Genomic DNA, 10,573 nt, shown 5'->3' with positions numbered 1-10,573 from the left:
AGTCCTTAGATATAATTATGAAGATCGTATTATTTAGCAAGTCGCGTTCAAACTTTATTATCTTAATGAATTAATTGAACACTTATTACAGATGTACGTCATGTCTGATGGCCCTAACTTCGTCACATTGGCCTGAAACAGTAGCATGTATGAACATTAATTCACAGGTATTGTATGAAACAGGTATGAAACAGTAACATGTATCGACATTAATTCACAGGTATTCCAAGCAAACATCACAGCATTAAAAAATATTATTTAACAACGATAGAATTAAGTACAACCCTTAGCAAAAGCTGTTTCCCATTTCAGGGTCAATCATTTGTGCAACCAAATATTTGGGCGTCCTGTGATGAAATATCTTTGAAAGTTATTTACTCCTTCGATGTGAAGGTTGCCCCCATCCTCTTAAAATCAACATTCACAACGGGAACGGGTTTTTAATTATCAGATGACAAAGTAACAGTCCTTTAAATTACAACGGTTAATGTGAGAAGTCACTGATATTTTTTTTAAAGGTGGCCATGGGACGTAACTTTTGTAAAGTGTGGATTAGTCCATTACTGTCAAGTGATCATCTTAAGCAACGGATACACTTGGATTTTAGCCCTCTTCTCACTGCTATTGTGTCTTCTTAATGGTATTTTAAGGGGGATGTAAGTCCATCTCCTACAAATGTGGACCAAAAACCGACCAAAACTGTTGTCAAAAGACAAAAAGCAATAAGTATAAGGTTTCACATGTTGTTCGCATGGAAATTGCACACATAAGTGCAGAATTAACGATACCCTTTTAATCACTTAGTATGCACGGTAAAGGATTATTTAAAAATTTTAAAAAGTCTTCATTTTTGTTTCTCAGAGTGTTAACATCATCTTTCTCAAAGCATTAAGATAAGGCCAACCCACTGTCAATTTATACTGTTGTACAAGTAGGAAAAATGTCCATGGTATGGGATTATAGAAATCTCAGAACCTTATTCATTTAACACCATGCAAAAATTTGGAAATGTGCAATAAAAATATCATGTGCAATTCATGATGCTTAGTGCTCATCTGAAAAATCTTTGCTATAATTGAAATGGGACAAATGGAATGCCCCAAAGCTCACTGGTAATATCCCCGTTCTCGTGAGAATATACAAAATAAGCAAAGTAGTCATTAAACAGGAAGTTGACGTCCGATTGGTGCAAATATAGATCCCAACGTGTAGCATGCCTAGACAAATAGAGTGTTGAAATTTGAAGCATCTGCAATTTATAGTAGCTGAGAAATCTTTGACGAAAATTTGCTTGAAAATTTAAGCTAAAAAAAACCAAGGTTTTCACTTAACAGGAAGTTGTCGTCCGATTGGTACAATATACATCCCATGATATGGCACGCCTAAACAAATAGTGTGTTATTAGTTCAAACATTTGCAGTAGATCGTTTCTGAGAAATGTAAGACGAAAATTTGTTTGAAAATTTAGGCAAAAACTAAACAAGGTCGTTACTTAACAGGAAGTTTACGTCCGATTGGTACAAAAATAAATCCCAACGTATGGCATGCCGAAACAAAGAGCGTTTTAAGATTTCAATCATCTGCAATGAATAGTTGCTGAGAAAAATGCTGCAGAAAGTGTTTTTTACAGACATAAATACTTTAAGGACGGACAGATAGACCCCCATTCTTCTTTTGGAGCGGGTGTAATTATGGCCCTTGGACATAGAAAAATTCTAGTTTTTTGCAGTTTCTGCTCATTTTCTTCGCAGAAGATGAACATATTGAAATGAAATTTAGTATACAGGTTTATCATGATAATATTTAGGTCAGGTTTGATTTTGGGTATGATAGAGCAATTTTCAAGCAAGTTATGGCCCTTGGACTTAGAAAAATTCCAGTTATTTGAAGTTTACGTTCATTTTTTTTGTGGATGTTTCCATAGGAGGGGGGCATAAGTGTTTCACAAACATCTCTTGTTTAATTTGTTGTTATCCAGCCAACTGAAAATTAATACTGTTTTTAATTCATGAATATTAGAAAATAAAGAACATGTAACGTCAACTTCATGTTTTCTGACTCTGATCTGTTGAAATCAGAAATAAACGAGATGTTTGTGAAACACTTATGCCCCCTCCCTTGAAAACATCCATGAAGAAAATGAACGTAAACTGCAAATAAGTGGAATTTGTCAAAGTCCAAGGAGCATACTTCTGTTTACAATTGCTCGATCGTACCCAAAAATCGAACTTAACCTAGACATTTTTATGATAAATCGGTATACCAAATTTTATTTCAATACGTGCAACCTCTGCGAAGAAAATGTAATGGGCCGACCGACAGACAACAGCTAAGCAATATGCCCTTCTTTCTCCGAGAGGGGCATAAAAAAGCTTAAGGTTGAAAATCAAAGGACATTTTCCGTAAAATTCGCAAGTAGCGAGTAGAATTCAAAAAACATAATAATGTGCATATACAATAAAACATTTCAGCAATGTAAATTATCATTAATTTTTACCACTCAATTTGAGGCCAATTTTACTCAAATTACTTCAAATTTTACTCAGACTGCTTCTTCAGAGCATTAACATGTTAAATGAGATAGTTTAAGAAGAACTGACATCTGTTAAATGTTAAAAGAAAAATAAAAGGTTCAACTGCAGCAATTAAAATTTCTTTACTTCTTCACCTCTGGAACAATTCTATATTCCCTTCTTTATATAATTATCTTACAGCTTGTATGACATCATAAAAGTCTGTAAAACGTTGACAACACTAATAACCCTTCATGACTATCCTCCTACATTGAACTTGTGAATAATTGTTTCCCCATCAAATAGAGGATTCGTATGATGTGGCCTTTTTTTCAATGGTCCTTCTGCGGCATTCTGAATTAATTTTGGTTAGGCTTCCTGTAAGTTTCCCCAATGAATAAGCTTTATTTTTTTCACCCATTTGAAATGTTTTTTGTCACTGACACGTTGTTTCAAAACCTTTTATCTGAGCCTTATTGTTGTAATATTATTTTTCTTCAGCCAGGTCTTATGGCTCGTCCAATATTTTGTCAAAATCTTCTGTATTTTGCATAAGGATAGGACATCATTGGTGTACTTTGACCTTTTTTCAATAAATTCCTGTTTATTTTCCAGTGCTATTTGGGTTGTTTTTTTCCTCAGCTAAACTGTTCTCTATACGTCTTTTATTTTTCTGCCATTCATTAATACTTATTCTCTTTCATCATCTGGAGGGGATTCTTATCACTACCTAAATTTATTAAATACAAACATAAGAAAAGCCTTATTGGTTATTGTGGTAAAATTGGGTCTATAGTGCAAAAATGACAGTCTGTGTTTGTGAATTTTAAAACCTACCGCCGGGAGGTTGTTCTTTCTTGGCCTATTTTGTCCAATCCTTAAAATATTAGTTGAGCACAAGCACAGGCTATGCTATCAATCTTTTCATCAGGTTTAATGTGCATTTCATATACCTTGTCTTTTCCACAACTTAGCACAAAATGGATGATCTTCCCCAGAAATGAAAGCTGTTGCATCTTTGCTCATTTTGTTAAAGTACAATAATAAAGTATGATAATCTTTATTTAAATCTAAGACATGCTTGTTACTCTCTATGAGTTTCAACAATGGACCCGTAACAACTTTTGCCAAAATTCCGAGAACTTTGGAACACATATTCTCATACGGCTTTCTAACAAGTGACAAAGTCAATTTTTGTAGCCTATTGTATGGTCTTTGTACTTTTTCCAAAACCTGCCTGATATTTTTGTGATGAAAAAAATGCAATTTAACTTATTTGAAATATTATATTACATCAAAATGAGTGTTAAATGCGAAATAAATTTTGAAATATTATATTACATCAAAATGAATGTTAAATGCGAAATAAATTTTTTATTCATTTTTCTAAATAAGGATGGGTCTGTAGTGTCTGCTGTTGCCTACATAAACACATATAAATTCACTTAAGAATCTATGAAAAAATTGTACAGAACCCAAGAACGTTGCCAATACCCCTAAGGCTTCAATTTCCATTAAACAATTGGACACTCTATTTCTCTCTTTACAAGTGATACCTTCAAGTTTCTTTATTTTAGAGTCACACTATTTTACATTTGATGTTATCGAACGTTTTCTTGCAACAAGACATTTTTGTATCTCAACGCGTCTTTCCTTTTTTAGATATCATCCAGTTTCCCATTCAGCAGATATTGCATTTTTCTTCTTGGTTACAGTTTTTGATTTTTCCCAGTTTATTTAATTTTAAACAAGGATATCTTTTCAATCGAATAATTTCTTGATTATTTTAGTTCTCACTTTTGGTGAATTCATTTGCTTAGTCAAATCTGAATTTTCCTATTTCTTCAGTTGCTTGTTTCTTTAACGTAGCTCGCGGGTTTGCTGACGTCACAATAGTATTCGGCGTACAGAGTTGACCGTCATAGCAAACTCATACATTTCTTTTGAAAATAACAAATGATCTTAAAAACATAAAATGAAATATTTGAAAAGCTAAATTGCACTTTATACAAACATTTAGATGTGACAAACATTTTCGCATCTAGTTCTATAAGGTATGAGTGTGCGTTGGAACTATTTAATCTGATTTATGTTTAGACAAGTACATTGTAAAAAAATTGAACCGTATGCATTAACTTTGGTCGTTCTGTATATTCAAATACCGATATAACTATTAAAATTATTTTGGCTTTAGCTAGTTATCGTATACGATTACACACTTATTAGTATGTCAATAGTTGTATGGTAATTGTTTTTGCAATGAATGCATGCTTGACTGATTGAGTTTCATGAAAAGAAAAGTAGCCAAGTTTCTTCTCTTCAAAACCTTACATTAATTGCATTTGTGCATTCAAAAACATTCATTATAATTTTGATTGGATTTGCATGTTCTAATGTGTGTTAATCGGCTAGTCTGGCCAACCAGTGCATTTTCATTTTTGGTTCTCAAACGAAAGAAATTGATGACGTCGGGCTAACGTCGTGATGAAAATATAGGATTTTGTGAAATCTTTTAAATCTTTAAAGTTGTTTTGCGAAAAATTGGCCGAGAACACATATTGATTTTTTTTTATGAATTGATTCAAAATTATCTCTTCTATTATTGTGTTGAGTAAAATGAAGTTCGTCTAGATCGTTTAAAAGTTTGAAGCATAGTTTTAAAATGCGGTTTTCGACTAAGATATGCATTTTTCTATATATTTCATTGAAATGGCGTTGCATTATTTTATCAGCGACACTGTGTTTGAATCACGATAACATTATTACTATGCAGACGAATCTCAAATAATTGTTTAAAATAAAACCCTGAAACCTATGGATCACGTGGACAAATTTTCAAGGTAGGTTTTCTCACAAGCAGGTAAACCCGCAAGCTACCTTAAATCACACTCTACAGCTATTTTTCACATGTTTCTTTTTAAACAAAGTGTTCAAATTTTAAAAATTCTCCTTTAAAAAAAGTTCATTCTGAAATGTTCTTAAACATTACCCCTTTTGTGTTTATGCTGTGTTTTTATATAAATCTGTAGCTTTTATTTTATAGCAGCAATGTTAACAAGATCACAATCAGGTCGGTGTGCAAGGAAAATTCATCTTTCAATAATTTAAAATTTTTATTTTACTGACGTTGGTTAAAAATTTCGATTTTCTAAAAATAGTCGGATAAACCACAAGTTTTTCCGATTTTTTTTTCATCAAATGATACATGGTAAATGTTCACATTGTCTTCGGAAAGCAAATCTTTCAGAACATTGCTAATTTTTTGTCTATGTAATGTTCCAATTCTTGTATGAGTATTTGTTTTAAATTTTTGATGGTCATTTTCAAATATGTTTATTTGTAAATGATCTGAGTTTTGTTAGGCAAATCATCACTTAAAATTGTTTGAAATTCTAAAATCCCCTTGCTACATATTTAGCAGGAAAATAGTCTACTAAAATTACTGTTTTTTCTAACATAGCTTGAAGACTTACTTTATCTACTTCCGCTCTTAATCTTTTATCATCAAGAAACTGCAAGTAATAAAAATTGTTTAATTTCATATTTTTCCCATTTTTATATCTTCAAGATACTTTTCATACCCCGCAAACAAAGTTTGGGGGTATATAGAAATCACCATGTCTGTCTGTCCGTCCGTTCGTCTGTCTGTGCAAAATTTGTGACTGGTCTATATCTTTCTTATGGAGAAACAATGGAAATTCTAACTTCACACAAAGAATGCTTGCGACCTAAACGTGTATCGTGATCATGACCAAAGGTCTTTCGTGCAAGGTCAAGGGTAGGAAAAGTGCAAAATGTGTTCCCAGTCCATATCTTCCTTACTGAGACACATTGGAAGTTAGTAATTTACACAAATATTGCTTATGGGTTGTATCATAACCTTGATCCAAGGTCATAAGGACAAGGTCAATAACAGGAAAAGTGCAAAATTCGTGTCCGGTCCATATTTTCTAATAAATAAAACTTTGGAAGTCCTTTCTTCACGCAAAGATTGCCTATGACCATGGTCTTTTGGACAAGGCTAAGGTCACTGACAGTAAAGTGCAAAATTAATGTCTGGTTTATTCAATCGACATCAAGTGATTGCATATAGCTTGTGTGAGCTGGTAAAATAAAATAAATGATCTTGTGCGCTTTTGTCCGATCAGAAAAGTAAATGGAGTGTCCATCTGTGATTTTCTAACCATCTTATTACTAAACCAGCAAATCTGCTTCCAATGTCAACAACTTTTTACCTTGTATATCCATAATCCAAATTCGCCCTGGACTTGATGTTCATGTGATTTACAATATGATATAAGCCTCTTCTTTCAGTGTAAAAACGGGTATCTGTTCTGTAGTAACACAATCAATGGAAATAATGTGTCTGATGAACCAAATATATGTTTCGCATTAATTATTGGCATTGCCTTTCCATCAATTGTCTCTTGAATGTATATTGTATTATTGGTAGATACATCAAATTGTTCCTCAAATCTTCGTCATGCCACTGCACAAATGACGTCGAATCTCACGTATAGACTAATTCGGGCTAAATTCAAGCATGCGTATAACGTGCTGAAGGGGGGGGGGGGGGCAAACGTTACATTTGGTTACAGCAGCAAAGATTGCGAAGCGAGAAGTATAAATCTCTGACTGTGTACATACTCCTCCCGGCGTTCCAGTCTATAAATATGTGGATTGTACATTGTCCAATATTAGGTTTTCAGACACTCACTCGTTTATAATAGACAAAACGGGGAAGATATCCAAGAAGAAGCATCTGGCGTTCGTTCTTACCGAACTCTCGGCAGAGCTGACTCCCAATTCCAAGCGGGGGATTCACAAATCATTGGATTTTGCGAGGTGAGAACTTCTTTAAATTATATAAGAGCTAGTTTTACTGAAAAGATATGTTCATTAATTTATGCACGTTAATCCAAGACGATATCCTTACTGATTATTTATAGAATTATAATATAAATGAATATTAACCAGTGGTATGTGTGTGTGTGTGTTCTTCGTTCCAAACCTCAAAATTAAGGAAATGTCCGTAAAGGACATATACTTGCTTTCAGCTGCATCTTCTTTGTTGTCTTTCAGAATTGCATTGGTCCAAATCACCCGACATCAAAGGATTGCAATTGTAAGGGCTGGTAAAATGGAAAAAATGATCTTGTGCAATTTGTCCAATCAGAAAAGTAAATGGAGTGTCAATCTGATCTTTCTCAGTCCCCCAGGTATAAATCTTTCTTTAAGTACCACGTGAACAAGTTACTGGTGTACCATAAGCAGCCATTTGATCACTTTGAAGCCCCACCCCCTTCTTAATAAAGGCCTTGGCAATTGCGGACTTCTTTCAATACAAATTATGTTGGCGGTACACACCATGATCACTTCCGCATCAAATGATATTGGTGTTTGATGACTTTAAAGATGTAACAGCAGGTTATCAATGTGAAGTGGAATATACCCTTCTCATCAACTTTGAAGATACGATGAGGTTTATCTGCCAGTTCATTCTTCTCCATGATGTCATCCAACTCTGTAAAATTATTTAGAATATTTCTAGAACTAGCAAATATAGCCCAAATCATCTCAAAGTTATATGGTTTGCCCAAGTGTTCTGCAAATTTGCTTCCAATGTCAACATTTTTTTTTTTATTCATAATCCAGATTTGCCATGGACTTGATGTTCATGTCATTTACAATATGATAATAGCCACTTTCAGTGTAAAAACGGGTATCTGTTCGGTATAGTAACACATTCAATGGAAATACTTTGTCATAAACCTAATATGTTTCGCATTAATTATTGGCATTACCTTTTTTCTATCAATTGTCTCTTGATAATAATATTGTTATAATATTTTAAAATTGAAAGATATATCAAATTAGCTATAGGTTTGTTACCTGTTGTTGAAGCATTTTGAACTTTAACCTGTCTCTTCGTCATGCCAATGCCACAAATGACGTCAAATCGCATGTACACACTAATTTGGGCTAAATCTCGCGCATTCGCATAACGCGCTTGGGAGGAAAGATGGCGAAGCGGGAAATATAAATCTCTGACAGTGAACATACTCCTTCCGGCGTTCCAACCAATAATTCTGTGGACTATTATATAAATAGTGCCTGTTTGGGAGGGTAACAGTTGAAATTGACACCCCGAGAAAACCATTGTCAACCGACGCGAAGCGGAGGTTGACAATGGTTTTCGAGGGGTGTCAATTTCAACTGTTATCCTCCCAAACAGGCACTATTTATTTTGTTATACTGAATATCTTTTTTAAAAATTTTAAGAAAATTTTACTGCTTTAATATAGGAATAACGTGAATTCTACAGCGAACCGTACGCGCATAATTTTCGCGCATGTAACATTTTTTATTGTTATACTTTCATGTTAAATACTGAAATCTGATTGGTTAAGACGCAGTTAATAATATTTTATATTACCTTCAGCGTTAGCAACGCACTTGGCAACGGGTAACATTAAAAAATGTTACATGCGCGAAAATTATGCGCGTACGGTTAGCTGTAGAATTCACGTTATTCCTATATAAAAGCAGTAAAATTTTCTTAAAAATTTTAAAAAAGACATTCAGTATAACAAAATAAATAGTGCCTGTTTGGGAGGATAACAGTTGAAATTGACACCCCTCGAAAACCATTGTCAACCTCCGCTTCGCGTCGGTTGACAATGGTTTTCTCGGGGTGTCAATTTCAACTGTTACCCTCCCAAACAGGCACTATTTATATAATGTTACCCGTTGCCAAGTGCGTTGCTAACGCTGAGGGTAATAGTAAATATTATTAACTGCGTCTTAACCAATCAGATTTCAGTATTTAACATGAAAGTATAACAATCTAGTTTGGGAACCGTAACACCACCAAATATTAGGTTTTCAGATACTTATTCGTTTAGAATAGAAAGATTTGGGAAGATATCCAAGAAGAAGCATCTGACATTCGTTCTTACCAAACTCTCGGCAGAGCTGTCTCCTAATTCCAAGCGGGGGAGGCACAAATCATTGGATTTTGTGAGGCGAGAACTTCGTTCAATTATATTGGAGCTAGTTTTACTGAAAAGATATATTGATTAATTTACGCGAGTGGATCCAATATCAATATTGACATATATACAATATTCATATTTATCATATTTATGTATAAATATATAATATAAATGAATATAAACCACTGGTATATATAAATATATCCGTATTTTTATTAATGTATATATAAAAACAAATCAACGTGGGCATGGCAATATCGTGCAAAAATGTATTGACATTAAGAGCAACACATGTTTTAACATTTGGGTTTTTTTTTATGAAAAACAGGTTAACACCGGTGTCATGTATGGATCAGCAACAGTGATGGCCCCTGTGAAAAATTGCGCGAACACCAGTCCTGCAGTTAAGTCGAAACCCATGGCACGAATTTTTACGAAAATACAAATTAGGGGTTTATGCAGTGTAAGGGAATAAACTGAAATATTTCTTCATTGAGATGTCATCCATTTTCTATTTAGACATTGACTTAAGTTGAAAAAAGGTTTCTGATATATATTTATCGAATGAGAAAATCTGAGAATTTCCATCCAGAAGGGTGTCTCTCGGAATAATTCTCATTAATTGGCAACGTTAATATTATCCAGGTTTTCTCTGGCCGTTCGTGATACAAAACTCCGTTGACATGTTATTCAGTATTCTTTGGATTTTTATTTATTAGCAATAGCTAATTGTTATTCAGCAAAATGTGTAACGAAGATATTTTGGTGAGAATATAGCATAGTAAAATGCTCGGTGGAAGGTTCTGAGTTTTCTCGGTAAAGACCCAATTTGCAGTATGAGTTAGCACGATAAAGATCCCTCACCCAGCGTTTTCCCAAAGATTATATTGCATATGTTTGTAAGTTTATGGGCAGATTGAATTTTATGAACATTTTTCATCCTAAGGAAATGAAAATCAAATGCATTTTCATCCCGTATCGTACGGTTGTTTTTCTTATTTTCTGATTATTTTATGCCTATGGCCAGTGAAGTACATCGGGTCCATCCTATACAAACAGACTTCG

The sequence above is a fragment of the Crassostrea angulata genome, chromosome 3, assembly GCF_025612915.1.
Source record: "Crassostrea angulata isolate pt1a10 chromosome 3, ASM2561291v2, whole genome shotgun sequence".
Classification (NCBI taxonomy): domain Eukaryota; kingdom Metazoa; phylum Mollusca; class Bivalvia; order Ostreida; family Ostreidae; genus Magallana; species Magallana angulata.
Note: the sequence above shows the minus strand (reverse complement) of the source record.